This window comes from Scatophagus argus, chromosome 8 (assembly GCF_020382885.2).
Source record: "Scatophagus argus isolate fScaArg1 chromosome 8, fScaArg1.pri, whole genome shotgun sequence".
Lineage (NCBI taxonomy): Eukaryota > Metazoa > Chordata > Actinopteri > Scatophagidae > Scatophagus > Scatophagus argus.
The window spans coordinates 3548228-3570919 of record NC_058500.1 but is presented as its reverse complement, the minus strand read 5'-3'; the positions used below and the strand labels follow the sequence as shown (position 1 = coordinate 3570919).

Below are 22692 nucleotides of genomic sequence, written 5' to 3'. Positions count from 1 at the left end.
TATGGCAATATCTTTCTTTCTAATAGCTACATTTAATTTCAAGTGATTCCTTAATATCTGCTCTTGTCTGTCAAAAACGATAGCGTAACATTTCGGGAAAACAAAATACGCATTAAGACATTTAAACACTGTAATTGTCTGTTTTTCTTGTCAAAACGCTTTGTGTACTGGTGAGCATCACCTCCAGTGATAGGCTCAAACTTGTCATATTATCTGAGGTGGAATGGCGCTATGACCTAGATGTAACCTGAACTCATCTGTGTAGAAAAATGGGTCTGAAGCAGGAGCTGTCAGTCATTCTGCAGAGTAAGTACAGTATATGGGCCATGGAGGGAGGGGAGCATTGTTCACCGTTTTTTAACCCAGTAAAACCCATGCAAACAGTCTTTCTAACATTGCTGCTTGACCTATTTCCTCTCATGTAATATATCGTTAAAGCAGCCTTGTGAAATGGCTTAATTATTCATGCTTGATTTCAAAATGAAGAGCTTTGAGAACATGGCTCCACAGGAGGATTGACACACGCAACGGTGCTCCTACAAGCACACACACACTGAGGCACACTGGGGCCCGGCTTACTCAAAAAAAAAACAAAAAAACCCTCACACACCCTTGACTGACTTCATCCACTGTGTTGTGCACAGAGCATTAAAGCAAGAGTGAAGATAAATGCCCTGTCAGCACCTTTAATGATTTATTTCAAACATTTCACTCGATCCAATAAGGTTACAATCTATGGCAGGTAATTGTTTATACAGAAATAGAAGGCATTTTGTTTGTTTTATTGAGCATTGAGCAGAGTGAACACACTAAGCTCAGGAATGGATGCACTGTCAGAAATATCAATTTGCTGTTTCAGACCACATTCTGCTCTTGCACTTCTCATCACACGTATTAACACAGAGTGGCGTTTCAGCATTTTGGCCGTGTTCAAATTAGGCTAAACTCTCCCTCTGAAGTTTGTTTAATCTCCTTGTGAAGGACGTGAGGCCTGTCTGTCCATATGGACGAGGGGGGCGCACGTGGGTGTCCGATCCGGCACGCCCTATTTTTGCCTCGCTGCGTGTGTGTGCGTGTGTGCGTGTGCTGCAGTTAAGTAAGGCATCAGAGCAGCCTGTCACTTGTCCCTTGGTATTGCTTTAGTCTGCGTCGACAGTGTGTCCACCCTGGGTTTGTCAGTGTCTATTCAGACCTGACCTGTCTTGTTCAGCACATGGCAGAGGATGCTGATGGACATTTCCAGTTCTCCTTCTCAGTGTCCATCACTCGGCGCAGGATGCATCCCTGACGCATCTTAGTTTGAGCTCCTGAAATTTGTTGACAGTTGCAGAGGGTGGTCTGCAGTTCTGCCACCCTCAATTACGGGAGATGTGATCTGATTCTGACTTGAGGGATGTAGGTTGCCTGCTGTGCATAAATGCTCAATTGTGGTCGATCGATAGCTTGCTAATAGGTTTTGAAAATTGAAAACAATGCAAATTGGAGAGATGCGTAAACCCTGCTGAGGGAGTTTGAAATACAAACCCAAAGGGCTAAGTGAAGGTGGGGTAAGTGACGTCATTTATTTATTTATTTCCAGTCCTGGTGGATTAGATTCATTCATCCTCTTTCATGTTTGTTGCTTTGCTGCCAGTCAATCTCGTGTTTGTTCTCTTAATTTCCTGCGAGTCGCTGATGAAAAAGAAGGAGTATTTAATTAGCGCTCCCTCTGTTCTGTTAAAACAGTTAGCGTACTTTTATAGGACCAGGAACGGAGCTCGAGTCTGTTTCTAATGGAGATGGAGGCAATCAGATAACCAACATTGCCACCCGTGCTCTCTTTTACTCTTCTTGAAGAGGACAACTGCAGCTTTTAATAAACATGTAATAAGAAGGAAAACAGCTGGTAGCTGCATCACAGATGGTGCCGTTCTTGGCATCTCCAAGGAAGGGACCACACATACAGATGGCTCATTATTCCAGCATTTGGTTATGCATATTGCACAAAATTTTATTCCAATGCTTAACAACCAGCATAAGCAATACAGGTGTTACTATTTTTCACAAGGCTCCCCCTGCAAAGCAAGCAGTCGGGATCTTGTTTTGGTCATATCTTTTGATGCGAATCACTCACACGCGCCTCTGAATCTACTTCTCCCCATCAATATTTCGGAGCTGTGCCTGTTCGTGAGCAGCGCCGCGTTAATCCACACTCAGGTGTGATTCGTGCCTAAACAGCTGTCAGTCTTTGCCCCGACTGCAGCTCTGTTTTTCAAAGCGCATCTTTGTGTCATTAAGGTAACAGCCCGAAAATACCTCAGCGGGTCGCTGATTAAGACGGAGGGAGAGGTATCGATCACAAAGCAACGGCAAAAACAAGTCAGCACAGCCAGCCGAGAGCAAGGCCAAACACATCAGCGCAACAACCTTGACCTCCGTGAAATCCCTCAGACCCCGCTCTTTCATCTCAACTTACAAACTCTTACTGTAGGCTGGCTGGTTGCATATTTCTGAACTTGCGTGTCCTCTGTGTATTATTTATATTCGTTCAAATGGAAAATGTCACTGCTAAAAAAAAAATAATAATAATGATTTGAATGAAAACAAGGTTTCGCTCCCATGAGGCAAATGTGTACTTCGTTGAGTCTTTTTTTAGGTTGGCTGTTTTAAATTACAGATGCTCTCTAATTGGCTACGGTCAAATAAAGCCCGCCTAATGAGGCATTGCATTCATTTGCTTATTTCCTTTCAAGTCGCTTCCCTTTGTATCCCAGTGCAAAAGTCTGCTCTTGAGCTTGCTGTCGTTGCAGGGTATTCTTAGTCAGAAGACTATTACGCCTCCAACGAACATGTAAATTTATTTTTCTTGCCGCTGCAGAGAAGGTGAAACTGTGAACTCGCTCATTAGCCGTGTAAACAGTAGCACTGATAAACCCTGAACTTGTGTCCTACCTTCCTGCATTATTTTGATGACCACCGGCAGGGTTCAAAGTGAAGCACCTCAGCCTATATCTCACTCATCTCCATTATATGATGAACTTAGCGCGGACTCCTCCTTTAATGTGATGATTAAGTGTGTTAATCACAAGTGAGAGTGAGACGCAGACGCTTTTATCCGCCCGTCTGTGTGTGTGTGTGTGTGTGTGTGTGTGTGTGCGCGTGTGTGTGTGTGCGCGTGTGTGTCCTGAAACATCCGAGGGATTTTCTTTCAGACCTCCTCACACTTGACACTCCATGTATGCTGGAGCTGTCCTGTCCAATTTATAACAGGAGTCAAAGTGACCTTTATCCTGGCAATGACTATAATGTACTTTAGCACATGTCATTCTCGGGTCAGGATCATCCCCTGTGTCATATGTTTTGTCTTGCATGTTTTACAGTCACCAGGGATGTACTGCTGTGCTTCTGTGCTGCAGCCAATTCAACTTTAAAGTGAACTTGGACAGGTGGTAGCTTCAAGAAAAAAAACGTGTGTTATTACCACAGAGGCAGTTTTCAGAAGCTTATTTAATATGCAATTATGGACTAATTATTTCTGCATTATTACATTTTCAGCGATATTTATAGCTCGAATAATGTAATTAGACATAATAATTACACAGAAATAACTGTTTTGAACCCATGTTTAATAATAACTTTGCTTTCTGCTCTATTCAAGTCTGCAACAAATGCAGGAAACAAAGGAGGCCAAAGGATTTAAAGTGCTTAAAAGCATAGGTAGGCTGCACAAAATAACTGTCACATGTTTTTGGCTCTAATTTCCCCCCTCATACTCATCTTATTGCTCATCAGCTAAGTTGTCAGGTCTGCTACATCCCTTTGATGGCATCACTGACAATTAGCAAGACGATGCCACACAAAACCATCTGGACAGGCACATCTCTCGTTGCTGAGGGAGACGGTTTCTGGTGTGACAAAAATAAATCTCAAGGTCAGTCACTGTCACTTTTTAAAAGTATCAGATTCCTTCAGAGGTAGATTTATGGGATTGGATTTATTTTGAGAAGGTTTACTGGCTGATGCTGAGGTGTCTTAGAGACTGTTAAGTGGAGATGAGGAATTAAATCAGTGAAGTATACAACCCTGTCCCTGCTTCACGTTTTCTGTTCACCGTCAGGGTGCAGAAAAGCAACGGCATACATTTAAAGGGTGATACGAGTAAACAGACATATAGATAGATAGATAGGTAGGTAGGCAGGCTGCTTTATACCTGGCATGTCATTGTTCCAGTACGCTCAATTATCAAGAGAGGCGGTAAATTGATTTTCCTCTTCTCCATACGCAGCAAATGTTCCACATAAATATATGATGCTATGACAAACCTCTTTGTATTAAACTTGAAGTCTGGCTAAGTACACCTCAGTGAAAACCTATTCACACCCAAGCATGCTAAAGCTAGCTAGCTAGCTTAGCTTATTAGCTGTGTTTGTCCACCCACCCACTTTAATCTGCCGGGGTATAAGGAGTCACTGGTATTTAAGTACATATTTTGAAATAGAATATGTTTTGAATATTTAATTTATTGACTCGTTAGCGAACAGGCTAACAACAGTGCCAGCTGACAGGTAAGAGCTAGTTAAGGAAGTGACATGATGTATGTTTCCATAATACCAGACAGGTCGGACGTCTTCGTCTTCCCTTTGACCAAATAAAACATAAATTTTATTATCACCTCTCAATAAAAAGGAAACAAAAGAAGTGTGGGATCATGGGAATTGTTGTCTTTATTGTTGAACGACCACCATGACGTGACTGAATGTTGAAGGTTGTCTTTAAACAAAAAAAAAACCCGAAGCTCAGAAAACCGTTGTCATTGTCTTTCGTTAGCGTCAGCCATGAACTCGGCAGCTACTGCAGTTCGACAACAAGCCCAGCGATGAGCCCCGCCGTCACCAAGCTTCTAGCTTCACCACCCATCTCCTCGAGATGCACAGAGGAATTTCACTGTATGTGTAAAACTAGCCATAGCTTTTGTAGTTATTGTAGTTTATTTTTTTTCCCACCGCACAAATTCAAAGGATTCGATGAAGCCTGAAAGCTTTAACATTCCAATCATCCCATATTCACCGTGAACTGCCTTTTTTCCCCGGTTTTGATCAAGGTTGCAGGGGCAAACGGATCATTAAACAGAAACTAGAACATACTGTCATTGTTTTGAAGAGCATGTTCAATGCAAACCCTGCTCTTGCCACACTAACTCATCTGCAGCTTTTCCACTGTGTGGTCCCATGATGCTTCCCTTGCTTGTGTGTCCATACATCATGTTTGTGCGTGCTGTACTAAAACAGATCCCCTACAGAATAGGCTCCAGAGTGTCATCCACACAGAGTTATCCCTCACCACTGGCTGACCGTGGCATTATTCCGATGGGGACTGTTTGACTAATAAGCATTTTCACTTCACAAGTGCTGGCTCTAGTCAATGCAGCTGCTCTGGATATACATACCGCATAGAGGACACCTTGAATTGGAAAAAAGAAAGGTGGCCAACACTATTAAAAGCACCCACTGGTCCGGAAAACACATTGTGATTTCATTACAAAAATCATATAATGGTCGTAAACACAATAACAAAGTTGCATTTTCGTGCTAAGAATTTGCAGCGTATGTAGAACAGAAACAGCCCTCCCTCCAGATTACTTTTTTTTTTTTTTTTGACAAGTTACACTCGAATGCACGGGATGTATCCTCTTGTTTGATTTCAGTCTCACAAAACTGTAAGAGAGGTAAACAAATACCTTCCTGAAGTGGAAGCAGCCTCATAAAGATGTAGAATAAACACAGTGTAGTGCTTGACTTTAAATGCACCGTGTCAAAAAGAAAACGGCTGAACACTTTGTCCACACAACAGCGGGTCAGCTAAGAGCCACACTCCACTGTGACTCCTCTCTCTTTCACTTCACAATGTGTTGCAGATGTTTGTTACATAAATGTAGTGGAACAGAAATAGCACGTCTGCTCTGGGATATCCTCAAGTTAAGTACACTTGTTTTAAAATATGTTCAGTTCTGGATTTCTGAGGTTATATACTGTTAAAGCAACCGTGTAGTGTGCAGTGCGCATTAACACGTCTACTTTATTTGTCTCTGACTTGTCACTAAAAATCTGACAAATATCTGTAATAAAATTCATGTGCAGTCTGCTTCTGGTTGACCCTTTATGGTTTGAGCTGAAGGAAGGCAGTAAAAATACATCATTGACCCTCTCTGTGCTGCATCTTTTGACAACCACCCGCTAAAACTATTTTAGCTCGATGATGCTACCTGAGTGTTTTCCTCCCACGCGCAGTTAAAAAATGCACATAGCAAAATGACCTCTTTCTCTCTGCTCAGTTTGTGCATTTGCGGAGTTAGTTGCAAATTCGTTTTCTATCTATATTAATATTTATGTCGGTGCTGTAAATAATATTTGTTGAAGCCGCCAAAACAAATTCCCGGCACTCAACTGCAAATTCAGTTCTGATGAGTAAAACTAACTGTGGATTCTGTGCTGCTGCCTGCCGACGACATAAACCAGGTTCGGGTCCGAGCCTGCCGCTGCTCCGGAAGGTGCTGCGATCACCTCAGCAGACCATCCTGACAACCTCTACCTCTGCTGTTCAAAGCCTCGCAGCGGTGGGGGGATTCAGTCCACGGGGGTTTCCACCATCAGATGGCGTATAACGTCTGGCAGTCTCTCACGGTCGGGCTTCGGTAGAAGTTCAGCACACATGAGACACCGTCATTTGAAAAACATCTGTCACTCTGACAAATAATAAGTGCACAGGGCCTCCAGGGAAAAGGGAAGTGCAAGCTCCATATTTTATTTCTTTCTGTATCACACCGCGGCTGACTGCTGTTTTTGTGTGTGGTGAACTGTACTTTGTGTCTAATGCAATGCATGCTCACACTGACAATTGACATTTTAAGGGCATTACCCTTGACAAGGCGACCTGGACAAATGAAAGGAAAAGGCAGAATGATTTATCAGGGGGACTGATGAAATATTTTGATTTACATTTTTCGTTTCTGTGCCGTTTGAAATGAATCTCCAAGACGTCCACCACACCCCTGCTCCACGCTGTGTGAGCTGTCTGCAGAAACGCCTGATGACCTGAGATCAGGTAGGGCTATATCTCCCCAGGGGCGCTTGCAAAGCCAAGACAACGCCGCACTGCTCTCCTTCTCTAATTCTGCCAGTTCCTCCTGGCTTAATTGAGAATTTGAACAAACAAATTAATCATTGCAGCCCATAAAAATGACAGGATTCATGCAGTAGCATTCTTCATTCTCTCTAATTTGTTGTGTGTTGTCGTCCCCCCGCCCCTCTTCTCGTGCCTTTTCTCAAACCCCCACAGCATTTTTTGTGCTGAATCTGCTGGTTTACCCCCTTATGAAAATTACAAATACTTGTCAAGGTTAACGAGTTAATATTCTCATTCAATATTTATTTTATGGGCGAAAGAAAGCGTCTCCCTTCAGCGCGTCCTCTTCCAGAGCGAGGATGGGTTTGTTAATCAAAATGACAAGGACAGTGTCCTTTTGATAATCCCCTGAATCATCGAGAATAAAAAATGAACTTTATTAATCAGCGGCCCCTGATTAATTGTTATGAAGTGTTGCTCATCCATTTCCCCTGCATTTCCGTAATTTTCACAGAAGCCTAACAATCTCCCCAATGATTTGAAGCCTTTTGAGCTGGCGTTGCATTCAGCAGCATGGCAATAAATAGCTGGGCAGCACACTCTTCTTCTTCCTGGATAAGCTTCTGCACAGCAGACTTGTTCAAAAACATCCCTGCTTACAGCATGACTTTTTTTCAACATAAATTTTTATTTCTGCCTCCGAGTTTGCATTTTTAAAATGGCAATGTCCACGAACATCAATACTGACACTTACATCAGTTTAGTAGCAGCCATCAGTCTGCCTTTGTGTTTGTGTCCTGCGTCAATACTGCAGTCTCTGCCCACTTAATCCTTGAATGTGAGGCACAAATGTATTCCTCTCCAGGTGGAAACAACAGTACAGCTCAGCAATTACCAGTGAGAAGCGGGACTTCATGTAAAATCAAAAATGAAGGAGTTTGCAAATGAAGTCATGTCACATGTTACCACAGACGAACAGCTCAGACCTCCACGCAGTGAAACATGATGCCCAAATCTTCTTTTTTCTCTTAAAGAAGCACGACAATTAATACTGCATACATCTCTGATGTTTATGATTAATACATGGCACTGAATGCCTTTTTCACAGTGGATGGTGCAAGGTTGGGGAGTGTGATGTAATTTACATGAGTGAGCGAGCCGTGTGGTACTCATCTGCTGTGAAGTGACGTCCATGAAACAGAATATACAAACGACAGGAAAGTTTCATATCAGAGGGGTGTCTCTCCTTTTTCTTTCTTTCTCCTCAAGGCGTATTATTACAGAGGGGGGCCTGATGAAGAGAGAATATTTCATGCTATGCCAATTAATCAGCAGCCATCCATTTTTACTTTATTTACCTAGAAGTTATTATTTTTACATTCAGCTCCATATTTAAAAGTCCAGTGTAAGGAAATTATGCATTTAACGAGTGCACGCTGTGAATTTCAGCCTCTTCAACAGATTTAAGGGGGTTGGGTGGCTCACATGCAATTAATTGTGGAGGTGTTTTATCCATCAGAATGAATAATTTAAAGGGAATGTTAATAGGTATCCCAGTCTTGGCCAAAGGAACGGAGACAAAGTGTTGTTGAAAGACGTTTCATTACTTTCCTTCTGATGCTGCTCTTCATTTGTTCTCCTGTGTCTTTTTTGGGTCAGTCTAGTCAAATTAAAACTGGCAAAAAAAATAAGGACAATAACGAAAAGGGCTGTGTGTGTGTGTGTGTATATATATATATATGAAGAAAATGTAAGATGTTGATTTAAGATTAATGCCACATAGCCATTACATTTGATTCATTTCAAAACTGGATAATGGCTCAGTGTCAAAATAATAATCACTGCAGCACAAAGCCAGGAGTTAAACTTTCCCCATAAATAAAAGTGTGGTTCACAGCACATGGGAACTAAAGTAAATCTGAGCAAGAACTTCCCCCTGCAGAGTTACCTTTGAAAAATCTGCTTTGTGTGACATAAATTGTTAAAGGGAGGGGCATTAAAGCTGCAATCCGTCTTTTTTTTTTTTTTTGTCCACATAAATGTTGAGATTGTTCACATAAATAACTGAGGAGCTTGAGTTATAGATTAAAAATTGGCTCAACACAATTAAACAACAGACATGTTTTCCTGTTGTATACCCCAAAAATACTGATGTAAACAAACCTCTAACAGCATAAACAAACAGGAATAACTAAACACAGACATGTAATTTGAGAGAGTGCAGACTGGGCTAATATTATACGCAATGCTGGGCTGAAAAGTTGTGCGAATACTGACAAATTTATCACATTCACTGAATTATCCTGGTCTGAATTAACACGTCCTCTTTAAAGACGTGAAACCCCTTGAAGGAAGCATTAAATTGGTTATGTTGGAGACTTGATCTCAGTGCAGCTTTGACCCGCTCCCCCTGTGCGAGACAGAAAACGTCTCCTCTGGTGGGAAACAATGCAGAACTTCGCCGACTCCCACATGCACAGAGGGACGACATCAGAAAGAAGTCGTCTCTGTCAGATGCAATAAAGGCAGCACGTCTACATGTGTGCAGACCCCCCCCCCCCCCCCACACCCCATCCTTCACACTTTGTATACGCCCAGCCCTCAACATAAATTAACTATAGCGACTACTCTCTTTTCAACGGCCATCCAAGAAGAGGACGTTTGAAGAGAGGGGAAGATGCGCCGAGGGTGCAATGCAAGCCAGGTTTCCCAAAATTTGAACAGTAAATCAGATGAGATGTTGCAAAATTTATATTCTGACACCATCCTTTTCCCCTCGGTCACATGCGTATGTTAATTTTTCACAAAAGGATTCACAAATACATGAGTCCTTTTGTACAGTTTCCTCAGATGGAGATCTATGGCATGGTGAACAAAAGACACTCCTTCAATGACAAGTGCCAAGAACATCAGCCAGTCCCTCTTTTCAAGTAATTCCAACCCTGGCTATTCAGGGTTTGCCCTGTGGCGAGACCGAGCACTTCGTTCTCCAGAAATAGCCATAGCTCATCTTTCACAAGGACTCAGGTCGTCTTATCACGGGGAGAGAGAGGTTCATTTGAATTTCTGTCTCCTCAATATGCCTGGCAATCATGATGCCTGGTTAATATTGAAGTTTGAGGAGCGCTTGGTGTTGCTCCCACCCCCCAGGCTCTGTGGCAAGCACAAAGAACTTGTAACTTGCCATCAAATATCTTATCACATGACTTTTATCTGCCAGCAATGGCAGACAGTCGCACCTCAGCTGCTCTCCACCTCGGAGAAATCGTGATCGTCCAAACGTGTTTACTCCTTCTTTTTTTTTTTTTTTACCCTGATAGCATTCACAGAGGGTTTCTTTCTACCAATGCATTTTTGAATGGATGTGCTCAAATACCAAATGCTAAAAGATATAATTATTGTACACCACTGGCTAAAGACAAAGACTTGGTTTGCTTTGCTGGCTTTGTATTTATTTGTCGCCCATCGCACCTCATGAAATCTGAATTTCTCTTTGTTCCTTGTTCACAGCAGAACAGAAAAATTGGCTTACCACATCTAATTAACACCCAAACACACCTTGACAACTTCTGCATGACACTCACTCAGCTAAAATCTCTTTTAGAATAACACAAAAAAAAATAGATAATAAATAAATAAATCCACACTCCAACCGAAGAGAGAGGCGTTTTTCTTGATAAATTTAAGATAAAAGACGTGGCAGTCATTTTCTCCCATGACATATTTGTTCTTTAACAACAAATCAATGGCTGTGAAAGCTTGGCACCTGAATACAGAACAATGGGGAGATGAAGCGAAGATTGTCTTCATTAGGCACATTAATATTCATAGAAAGTAGAAAATCTGACACCACGGAGGACTTGGTAACCTTTTCTCATATTAGATTTTTTTTTCAACTTCTTAACACAATTAAAGTCCAGCAATGACTTAATTAATGCGGCTTTCTGTCAGGCGCTTTAAAGAACTGTCAATTTGGCCTGGGTCTGCCTGTCAGCAGGGAAGAAAGACAGTCATCCCACTCTTACAGGAGACAGTCGGAATCACAGTGCCGGATAAAGTCACATTCTCAGACACCTTGCCAAATTAATTCTTTTAAGGGTTTTCTTGCAGATTACCATTTCTTCCCTCCTGTCTCCTATTCTGCACGAGTGTCAAATCTGAGAGAAAATCTAAATTCAGTTTTAGGCGCTGGCTATTACCATCCTCTCCTATTGTGCTCGTTGCTGCTGATACCCTGTTAAATTATGATTTGGATGAAACATTTCTTGTGCAAGACAGTGTCCTCAGAGCTCTGAATCAATTACCCAGACACTGGGAACAATATGGTGCGGGCAGAGCGTGCTGCCCTTGCGGTCGCGAAAGTTACTCAATCAACAACATTAACTCGATTATTCGTTTGCATGAAGTTACTGCACGTCTTGATTCTGGTTAAGCATTTTCTCAGCATGCCCTTGTGACAAATGACAACAGGGGTACATCAGAATGACTGCGCGGTGAGGTTCTTGCTAAAGCAGCCTTGTGTGGAGAGCTCGGAGGCTGAGGGAAACGGGGTGGGTGCATTTCCCTCTGAACCGGCACTGTCTTCAAGTGGAAGCCACAGGCTGTCCAAACAAGATGACAGTGCAAATGGCTGCTGCTAATGACTGTCTGGGTTTTGATCAAAAATAGCTCCTTGTCTCCTCTGAAATGGTAGCGACCAAAGCTGAGGTAATGGGCCTTTCTTTGAAGCAGGAGTCATCAGCTACCTTTGTCCAAGCAACAGAATTTTTTAAAAAGAAGACAAAATTGGGGTCGGAGTTGGAGAATAACCTGATTCAGTTCAACAGATTACTGAACTAAGAACTACAGTCTTTTTAATGGACTGGACCTCTTCCATGTTAGTCAGATCCAATCAAGTTATCCTCCTCAGCTCCTCCCTCTCCCCCAAATGTGGCCTTTTGTGTTTTCAAAAAAACCAAGATGGCGGCGGTCGTAATGTCAAACTCGAGTCTTCACAGGTGCTCCGCAAACCAATGGACGATGCAATGCAGTCTATGCTTTAGGCTGACACAGCTGCAGGATTTGTTGTCAGCAACACTTTATAACAAGCGAGCTGAGCTTTCCAAGAAACACTGAAAGCATTACGAAAACGTATCCACAATATTGTTGCTGTTCTGTGTATGTCGTCTTTATAAGCTCCTCCTCCTCCTCCTCCTTATTCGATGTCATTTTAAACACCGTGAGTGTAATATTGAAAGAGAAATGCAGTCAAAGTCTGATTTTAACATTCATTTTCTCATCTATCCACTGGGTGTGACTGGGAGGGTTCATACACTGTCATCCTCTGTATTAATGAACCAATACCTGTGATCATTCGGCAGGAGGTGTAACTGGCTTGGCAGGTGTGCTGCCACTGGGAAACAGATTAAAATAGTCAGGGTTCCTTTCAAGGCTTGTACAGAAAACAATGGAGGCTTCACAAGGTAATCATGCCATTATATGAGACGGAGGGACTAATTGGAATTATACTAGAACAGGCAGGGAGCTCATTAAAACCTTGAGCACTACCTCATGATAAACAGTCACTTTAAGGGCTGGCACTAATATGATGAGGCAAAGTCTTTATTTCTCACTTTCCAATGAACACATCTGATGTTTAAGCTCCTTAAACTCTCTCAGCAGGTATCGTGTGGAATGTAAGACTCCTTAATTGCCACTGGAAATTAGTAAGATGGTAGAGAGCTTTTGTTGTCTGGCAGAAACACTGACTGAGATGATACTGTACTGCCTCTCAGGGTCCGCATCGTTTTGAATTCTTCTAATAGAATCACACTGTGCTCTTCAGACTTCATATTAACGTTTCACATTTTGTCGTCTGCTTTTCAACATGCATTTCATTATTAGAAAGTTGAACCGTGCGTTAATAGATTAATCGTTCGACTTTGCCCGTCGCAAACCTATAAACCCTCACGATACCATACCATAATAACACAGTGTGCTTGTTATGGACTCTGACAATGTCTGATTAAAATCAGACTCATTTTGCTTGATGAGAAATTGGCTTTACCCAAAATAACTTCATATCCCCGTGCTTTCCGACCACAGTTCATTAGCTCCATCTTAGCTCAGGCAGGATTCTTTGTGCCATTTTGACTGTATTCAAATCTCTCTAATGCCATCTCATGTTTAAAGACTGGCCATAAATCCCATATCAGTTCTTAATGACCACTGCCGGCCAGCCGGTAATATGTCATTGTTCGCAGGCGATCACCCAGCGGGGAATAGACCATGCCAGTCTTTGTAATTGCACACCCAGAAAGATTTATATTGCCATTATGCACACCCATAAGAAATAATTCAAACATATCATTGAAAAAAACAGCCTGCACATTGCTGATCCCCAAATCTCCACTGAGCAACTAGCTCTTATGATATTCCACTGCCTCTGCGAACATGGATTTAATGTCTCCTAGTAAAGATGTCTTGAACACTTACATTCCATATGTCTATTTAGTAGCAGTATCATTTCTCCTTCTGCACGGTACTTTGGACGCGCATGCAAAGACTGCATAGGAAAATGCAAAGTGTAATAGATCACTACAGTGGCTGAGCGGCTGGAATATTCTTCATACATCAATCAGCCGGTGCAGCACGCATCCTAAACAAACTCTTCCATGTACGCTCCTGTGTTTTGTTTTGTTTTTTTCTCTAAATGCCCGCAATCCTTGGATAGCTCTGAGATGTGGTGATTGAAGGCACAGTGAGCTGAACTCCCCCAAGTGTACCGCCAGAGCTTTGTTGTGCAGCCTGCCTTGGTTCCTCCAGAGAGGGGAGGCAGGTGTAGGCTGACGCAGGTTTGATCACCTTGGTGAATGTGGACCTAAGTGGCTTCTCCGCGTCCGCTGGGAGGACAACAGCAGCCAGCTGCAGAGGGACGGTGTTTGACTTGGGCTAATGAATTGCCTGGTTGAACAGAATTACATCATGCTTGTTTTCTTTAAAAGGATTTGACAGGTACTCAAATATGCTGGTTGATGTTTTAATTTAAACTAGGTAGCAAATGAATGCATAGATTGGTAAAATGTTACGTTGGCCCAGGATATTTAGGATGTTTTTTGGGGGTTATTTTTTTCAGTGATTAGCTCTTATAAAGTGATATGCTTGGCTTTACATTTTCCAGAAAATCGACAGCAGGTACCACCAGAACAATGGTGGCCTCTGCTTTTTTCTTTTTGTCCCTGGTTAGAGGGCCGGGGAAGTGGAGGGGAAGTTGAAATGCCCTGTTGAAGTCAGCCATCAAAAGCAGGCCAGTCATGCAGACTCCTGTTTCGGAGTCTGCTGAGACCGCTCCCAGGGACTCTTTGTTCCTTTTCAACCAGACTGCTGCTGTCTCCGGGCTCAGGGGGCTCACTCACCAGTGACAGCCACAGTCAGATCATACCCCCACAATCAAATACAGTTTTATTAGATCTGTCTTGCAGAGCGGCACTCCACTGCAAAAACATGTTTTGTTCTCTTTAACCTATTCCACCGGGGACACAAACCAACAGTGACACTGTCATTTGTGAGCAATGCAGTATGACTCCCTTGTGGTACAAATGTCAGATTATACCGTGCAGTACTAGTTATCCTCCCTAAATATAGCCTCTCTGGTATCATAGCCTGTCGCAAGAAATTCATGGCTTCACACACATGGCCTTTAGTGGAACCCCAGACACTGTCACAAACCTTAAGAAGTCGCCAGGATGAGACTAATTGTAAATTCATATCTGTCTGCAAACTCTCCTTGTAATTCTGAGAAGAGAGGCACCTGCCCCCAGCTTGATCCAGGCTCGTAATGTGTGATGTGCACTTTTCAGTCCCTGCAGATATCAAATTGATTTGCACATGGAATTGCTATCTCTTATTAAGCTGGCATTTAAGTAGCGCATTAGAATTAAACAGGCACGCGTATGCCCAGTTTGGGTACAGGTCACTCGCAATATTTTACTACTCTTAGAGGTTTAATTAACCAGGTTTAAAGCCCATGAAAACACACGTTTTTTTTCATCCTGCTTCTTACTGAGTAATGGGATCCTGTGTGAACTGGATGCCATATACCACTGCTGGGTCTGAGGATGAGCTACTGTACCTTCCTCAAACTTAAGGTCATTATTTACTTACTTTGCTTCAAATGTAATGAGGACAGGAGGACAGACGTCAGCCACTGTCTATTCCCATCCCCACCTCCGCATCCTCAACTTGACAACCAACAAAAAAAAGAAAAAAACAACAACAAATACTGATTTGGACAACGATGGCAACGGAAGAAGCTCCGAAGCGTCGAGGTCAGCCGTTGCACGAACACACTATTTTCTGCCCACGCTGCAACAGTTTCTGCAGAGATCAGGGAGAGCACTGTGATGTCACGTACTCCTGTGCACAAGTCAGGACTTGGCAAGATCTGAATCAGAATCTGATGACAGCAGGTGGGGTGACGGTCAAACAAACGTGACCAAAGCAGCGCACGCGTCTTAATCTCAAAGGGAGGCTAAAACGTCAAACAACAAGCTAACATTTAGAGGATGATTTACAGCAGCATTAATCCTGGAAGTGAAAGTCACATCCACATCACCCAAACTTAAAGTTACATTATCTTAAATGAAATACTATGTTAATATGTCCTATCATCCGTCTCCAATATCAGTGTTTAGGTTTTACTCAGTGATGAAAAATGCAATACATTTCATCACAGTTTGTGTTTTCAAAGGTTACTTTTTAATTTTAGTCTTGTTTTCGTTGAGGAAAAAAAGGTCACCGACAAATATTTTTCACTGAAAAATGAAAATGATGCTGACCTTAAGTTGTTATTGTAACTTTAACTGATGCTTGTTTAGTCATGAATATTCAGTTTTTTATAGAGAGAGACAGAGAGAGAGAGCGTTAAGATTTGAAGCCATGTTTTCAGGGCTTTAAATACCAAAAACTAGTGGGAGATTAAAATGTTGGAGTCCATTACAGCACCCACCGTCCTCTATGGAAAACAAAAGGAACTGTTCCCGATCTGAAGGTGAGGTGACTCAGAAGCACACGTCACTTTAGCTTCATCATCATTTCTCCTTGAAGAGCTGCTTGTTTTTGATCTTTCCTCTCACACACACGGCTTAGCGTAATTCATGGGTTTTTCGTGCTGATATCGTGGGAGAGAATTACACACAAACAGCAGGTGAGGTCACAGCAACAAGGTGAACAAAAACACCACGACGCAGCGGCCGATACATGTGACCAGGATCACTGTGAGCCTGACGTGTGACCAGGAAGTGAAAGTCAGAGACGCTCGCTCACAGAGGATGTGGCACGTCTGTAACGGTATGTTCGGTGTCATTTGCTTGTCTGGGAGCATAGAAAAGTTTCATCTCACACTCTGGACTTTTTAAACAAAGTAAATCTGCATCTTGTGAGAAATAAATAAGACTTTCACTGCGGGGTTTGACCCTTTTGTCTTTGCATTTTTCCTGCTAAACTGATAACGGTAGTCAGGATCATCTTAAAAGGATAACGCTGTTGTATTATTACTAACAAGAAATCATTTAAAGTTGCACATAGTATTTTTTCCTTTCTTTTTAGACATCCAGCCCTATAAATAATCAAGGCTTTCTCCGATCCCTCAGAGTAATTATCTGTGTTCTCTGACAGACGCAGGCAGCAGCAAACTGACAGCCCTCCATGAGGGAGATGCTGTGTAAATTTTATGAGTGACAAAGGAGATTAGCAGCGTGACTTTCTACATGTAACTTTGACCTCCTTGGAGCTGTGCATAGCAGGAAGGTGAAGGAAGGCAGGAGAGGAGACGAGCAAGGACCCAAATCCTAATTCAACGCATCAGCAGAAACACGGTGAGAATTGTGCATAGAGTTGAGGAAAAGAAAAATACATTTGTGAAAGGATACGGCGTAAAGATGGCGATCAGACCTCAGCAAACTTGCAAACAAAAAAAAAAAAGAAGAACATCACTTGTATGTCTTGTGCAGGTAAGAAATCTGAAACGACGTGTATCATTTCCCAAAGTGTGTTTACATCAGTCTGTTGTCATACTTTGGCAGATGGTTGGGGTATTGTGTTGGATTTTGGGGGGGAAAGCAATAGTTTTCCACAGATATAGTGATTCTGGAGAGGCACTCATCAGTTAAATGGCAACCTGCCTCAACGATTTCTGTCTCCGAAACTCCCCCTTTATCATACTCCCATTGTGTGCCGCTATCAACGGGCCAACCCTCAGCATTCTTTGCTCTGATTTTCCATTGATGGTCTTTCATATAGTGAGCCTGCTCAGCGAGGCTTTGTTCCCCGTAATCACAGGGCCGGTGATTTCAGCATGTACGTATGTCTTGCCTCCAGCTGCGTGATTGTCAAGGAGATTTGATGGAGGCATCAACCACACGTGAGTGAAGGGGAGCTCGGCTGTGCCATCACACCCTTCTGTTTACCCCGAGTGTCAGAGGGCTCATGTCAACCCCGAGAGAGAACAGAAGAGGTGGGCCTCGGCGCATTCCTCTACGTCGCTGTTCGTCTGTCTGTCTGTCTGTCTGTCTGTCTCTCTGGACATGTTGTTGGTAGCAGGGGGGTGCGTGGAGTTCAGCGGACACGCAGCACTGCAAATCTCCCTGGCCATCTTGCACGGCTCACGCTGTTCAAACAGGTTCCACGCCGGCTTGTGTCTTGTCTTGTCAAGTGGCTGACATTCTGATTTAATCAACATCCACGCCTGCCAGATGAATTAGATCACTATCAAAAATGCACAGGGAGCGCCATGTCCCTCACTTGTCAGAACCAAACTCATCTGCTCATTTATTTATTACACTCTCCATGAGAGGAGCATTGTAGAGCTGTGTGGGCTTAAGGTTGTCTGTCCTTGGTGCTTTGTTAAACTTGGATGAGCCCCAGGGACTTCTATAATTCTATCTCCAACTGACATCATATTGAAAACACATAATGGTGGTCTGGAGAAGAAAAACAAACACAGCATTCCTTCCTCTTCTTTGAACATTGACTACAATCTGGTCTGTGTGAAAAATGAATCCACTACTGTTTTAATTTCCACCCTATCTAACTGTTAATAAATCTATGATCCGATGCTCTCTTTGTTTTTATTTGATGAATGACTTGGAAATTTTTAGACATGTATGTTGATTGTGCTTTCTTTCTTTCTTTTTGTTTTTTTTTTATTAGTTTGCTGTGATGATTAAAATAAACGAGGAGGTTCAGTGCTTGCTGGCAATGTGACTGAGAGTCACATTAAAATCCAGAAACAGATGAAACGGTCTAATGTTGTGTTCACTTCATGGTATCAGTGCCAAACTGTTCATTCCCTGGATGGACATCATGACTTTTGTGAGAAAATGCTTTCTCTCGTGTACATCACTGAAGTCGAGCTTTTTCATTAAATTCACCATTTTGTTCAGTATTTGAAAAGAGCCAGTGCTGGAGCCTGAATGGACTGAATTTATGCTTACTGGACAATTGTATATCAAAGTGACATCAAGTCTAAGAAATTACAAAAATCCATTTAATTTCAAGTTTAACAGAATTAGTGAGCAGAGGACGGCTCAGTGTGCTCCTAATGTGCGGGTATGTTGTATGAATTATCAGTGGGAGGACGGCTGTGGTTTAGCTGAGCTGAAGAGATTCAGATTGAGACGTCCACTCACGGCTCACTGGGTTGATATTTCCATCATCGACAGCAAAGGAGACTCTGACAGTTGGGCTGCACAAAGCCAGCTGTTTTCATGGTTTGAAGCGTCCCGAACGCGCACCCGAGTTGAAGGATTGGTAGGAGATTATTAACCAAAGTGACACCCAGAACACAGGCATCCGCAGTTGGAAAATCACTGGGTCTTTCTCCTCCTCTCCCACTGCTGCTCTCTGTCTGCAGCAAAGTGCTCTAGCATGTTTGTGTCAAAAGTTCCAAATTGAAAAGTGTGATAAGGTAGGAGGACCATTAAAAATACATAAACGCACATCTGTTGATTAATCTGTGGGGGGAAGAAACCCAAACAAACCAGAAAACAATGAACGAGGATAGAAAGGCTTATCAGATGATTTAAGGACAAAAAGGCAGATTAGATCTATTATTTCTGAATCCTGAACACAGACCGAAACAGTCTGGCCTCCACTAACAGACACTGCTGTGCATCAGGTTCATTACCTGCAAATAAAATTAATTTAACTGCATTTAGCTGATAGTGACATTTCAGCAATAAAAAAAAAACATGGATACTGTTTTTAGCCACGTCCTTCTGTGATGTGAGTGTTGCGACGGCGGTCTGGAGCGATTATATGCAGAATACAGTTGATACTTCACCAGTTTTTATCACTTACTCATCCTCTAGGAATGCTGGAGGATGAGGAGATGACCAGCGACCCGTTTTAAGAACAGGAAGAATAAAACTCTGCAAGCTGCTGCTGGTGCAACCTAAACCTAATTTCAACCACTTGTATGCTCCTCATGGTTCACCTCAATGTGCCACAGACAGGAGTTAAGCTCATTTTCACATTCAGTCGCAGTTCTGCCCACATTTGGCACCACACGTATCATTATGTACTCCATTTCCTTTGGAGACTGCATGTAATTCTGCATTTCATCTGTTCAAATCCGTTCTGCAGCTGCCACAAAGGGAGCACATTAAAGGAAAACGAGCTCTTTGTGTGGCGTAACTCTGTGGATGAATCCCTTCTCCGTACGTGAAGAGATGTGCATCCACGTCACGGTTCAGGTAAAGGGACTGTTAAAACTATGCCGCTCCAAGTGAATAACGTTACACTAATTTGAGAGTTTGGTTCACTTTTTAAACGTGGCTGCAGTTTAAGGCGTGTTGATATGAATGAAGTGGTAGCTTCAGCGTGGTCTCCAAAACACTCTGGATACAACAAAACAAGGTTCTCCGCTTTGGGTGACGAAATACGGGCAAAAAAAGGACCTCATAATTTAATCTCTACACCACGGTATGTTTTCTGTGAATTTAACTACATATACAAGTTGGAATGAAGTATGTTTATTTTTATTATTACTGGCTTGGACCCCTGTGGACTACAGCTGTGACGACTGCAGACATCTGCCCTTCTTTAAAAAAGAAAAGAAAAGAAATGATCCCAGTGGTTTTTCTTGGCTCATCAGACATTTAGTGATTTTTCTTCTTTTTGTTGTTTTTTTTTTTAATCTAAATCTCTTGACTACAACTGAGTATCATTATGTGTCAAGTGAATAACAGCCGGTGTAGAATAAGTGCAGCTTCATTGTTCTCCCGTCCAGGTCAAGCTTCGGTCATTTCTGAGTGTGATCTGAAAAATGTAACAATCTTCGGTGATGCCTCATACATGCATCGCAGGAGGAGGAGGAGGAGGAGGAGGAGGAGGAGGAGGAAGGGGGGAAGAAGGAGGCATTTGGCTTCAGCGGATCAGCATTCCTCTCAGGCCTGCGTACGGGAGTGAAAATACAATATCGTTTTGGAAGACGCTCGCATTCATCTCCGAATGAGCCCTCGCCAGCTAACTCTCACTTTGAGCCACCTCACAGGAAAGAAAGGAAAAACCCTGAGGTTTAGGAAGAAATGAAACCCCCAGCGCTGCTCACTCATCTAAGAAACATTAAATGTACGGTTTGTTTACCCGCATGTGCACTTATGAATCCCAGGGGTGTCGCAACCTGTGTATAACTCACCCTTAGGGCCTTGGAGTATTTTTCACTATGAAATGAAATTTTATAGCATGCGAGATTAGCCGACACTAATGCAAGGTCAAAAATAATAGAATCAATAGGCAGGCTTGGCGATGTTAACATTTACAGAAAATAATGGGCTGAAAAGCGCTGTTGAAAACAGAATGAAATGAGTCTCTGCAGAATTCTTATTGATGGCTTTTCATTATTTCTAATAATTTGACTTTCTTTTGTGTGCTGTTGCCGGGGGTATGGCCCTTGCTGTGGCGCTATGGTTTATCTCTCCGTGTGTAGGTGTTTGTGTGTGTGTGTTTGTTTGTTAAGCATGTGGGCGTGTGTTTGTGCTTTTATGTGCACACGCACATGTTTTATGGTCAATAAACAGCTATTTTGTGCCAAAGCCTTTCAGCTGCTGATCAGATCTCTGGTTGTAACGCCGCAATGGCAGTTTGGAAGACGAAACTCGGTAGATCAGCCAACTTTGCAGATTTGGGCCTCATCTCACATTCGGAGAGGTTTCAAAATGCAGGATGTTTATTGCCTCTGACAACACTCACTCCTTCACAGAATGGGCCAACATCAAACCAAGTGTCTGAGATAAACCCAAATGAGTGTTCTCTGTGACCCCGTGTTTTATAACCTGCTGGAGTGTTCGGTATCTGCAGCTAATTCGAGTGTGATTACATGGGGGTCTGAGATCCCTCTCCAACATAACCCCACTCACTGCTATTGTCTTTCTCTCAGACTAATGAAAATAATGGTTATGAATGTTTTTGGTGCACTTTGATTGTCACATCAACTGTTTTTATTGCTGTCATTATGGTTTAACATCGCACTGTTAATTCTGTTAATTAAAAAGCTGATTGCGTTTGCCAGTCTGTGATCTCCCATTTGGTGAGTCCATATGGTAGAGATTGCTTGTTGTAAATTTCAATGAAGCCTTATCACAGCGTTGCTATGTATAATCAAGCTGAACAAGTGCTTGAATTGCCTAGAAACCCCCATCATCCTCCCGTTCAACTCTTGTCCACAACTTCACTCAAACTCCCATTTTCTTTAAACGACTTTGGTCTGAAATCATTGCGCAGATTACAGGGTCATTGTGTGTTAGCAAAGCAAGCACATTTAAAGTGCACACAGTACAGTATATAATATCTGATGTAGATAAATACCTTAAAATGTCCATTTAGAGGTGACATTTCCAGCCTTAGATGACGACACTCAATGAAATGCTGCAGCAATTTACTAAAGATGCAAACTGGCAAAAGCAACACAAGGAAGCTAAAATAGCTGAACAGAAACGATCGAGAAGTAGCAGATAAACTCTGTGGCATTCGAAAAGCGCCACTCAGACAGATAGTGTAACTTCAAATACATGCATGTGCTGTATGCACGTGTCCTGTACATCTAACAGTTGCTCGGAGCTCACGGGCGATGACCTACTTCAGCTGGATTTTGTTTGTTGTTTGCTTCTGTGGAAGGTCCCCCAGTCCACCCCTCCATCTGAAGAGACTCCCCGAAGGTTAGACGAGATTTGTTTCAGGCCATAAAGATGGAAATGTCAAGTTCAAGGAGAACAATTAATCAGCACAAAGTTCTTTTGAGAATTTGCTTAATATCACAATCTACGTTGTTCTGACGTTAACACAAGCATGTGAGTACGTGTGGCTGTTTTCACCACAGCAAATACAGGACTGGGACGTGCTGTCACCTGGATCAAAGCCTCGTTTCCTGTTTCTGTCTATGAGCAGGTTCATACCTACAGACACGAGAGCTTGGCTCTACTGGGCACTGCCAGAACTGAGACTGGAATTAAAATGCCAGGAACTGAGCTGTCATCCCATGTATTTGGAGGCTTGCCAAAAGCAAAAGTCAGAACTTGTCACTAACACCTTCCCTGCAACCATGCAACACCCAAC

General features: G+C 42.6%; 2 long non-coding RNA genes across 2 annotated transcripts in view; both read right to left on the bottom strand.

Annotated features, from left to right (window-relative positions):
- Positions 1–22692, bottom strand: part of LOC124063354 — a 55490-nt gene that overhangs the window by 4628 nt on the left and 28170 nt on the right. The gene's annotated exons all lie outside the window — the stretch shown is intronic.
- Positions 20216–22290, bottom strand: LOC124063355. The gene is made up of 2 exons (XR_006844095.1): positions 22217–22290; positions 20216–20531 (listed from the first exon to the last, which is right to left on the bottom strand). It is a non-coding gene; the product is annotated as an uncharacterized LOC124063355 (long non-coding RNA).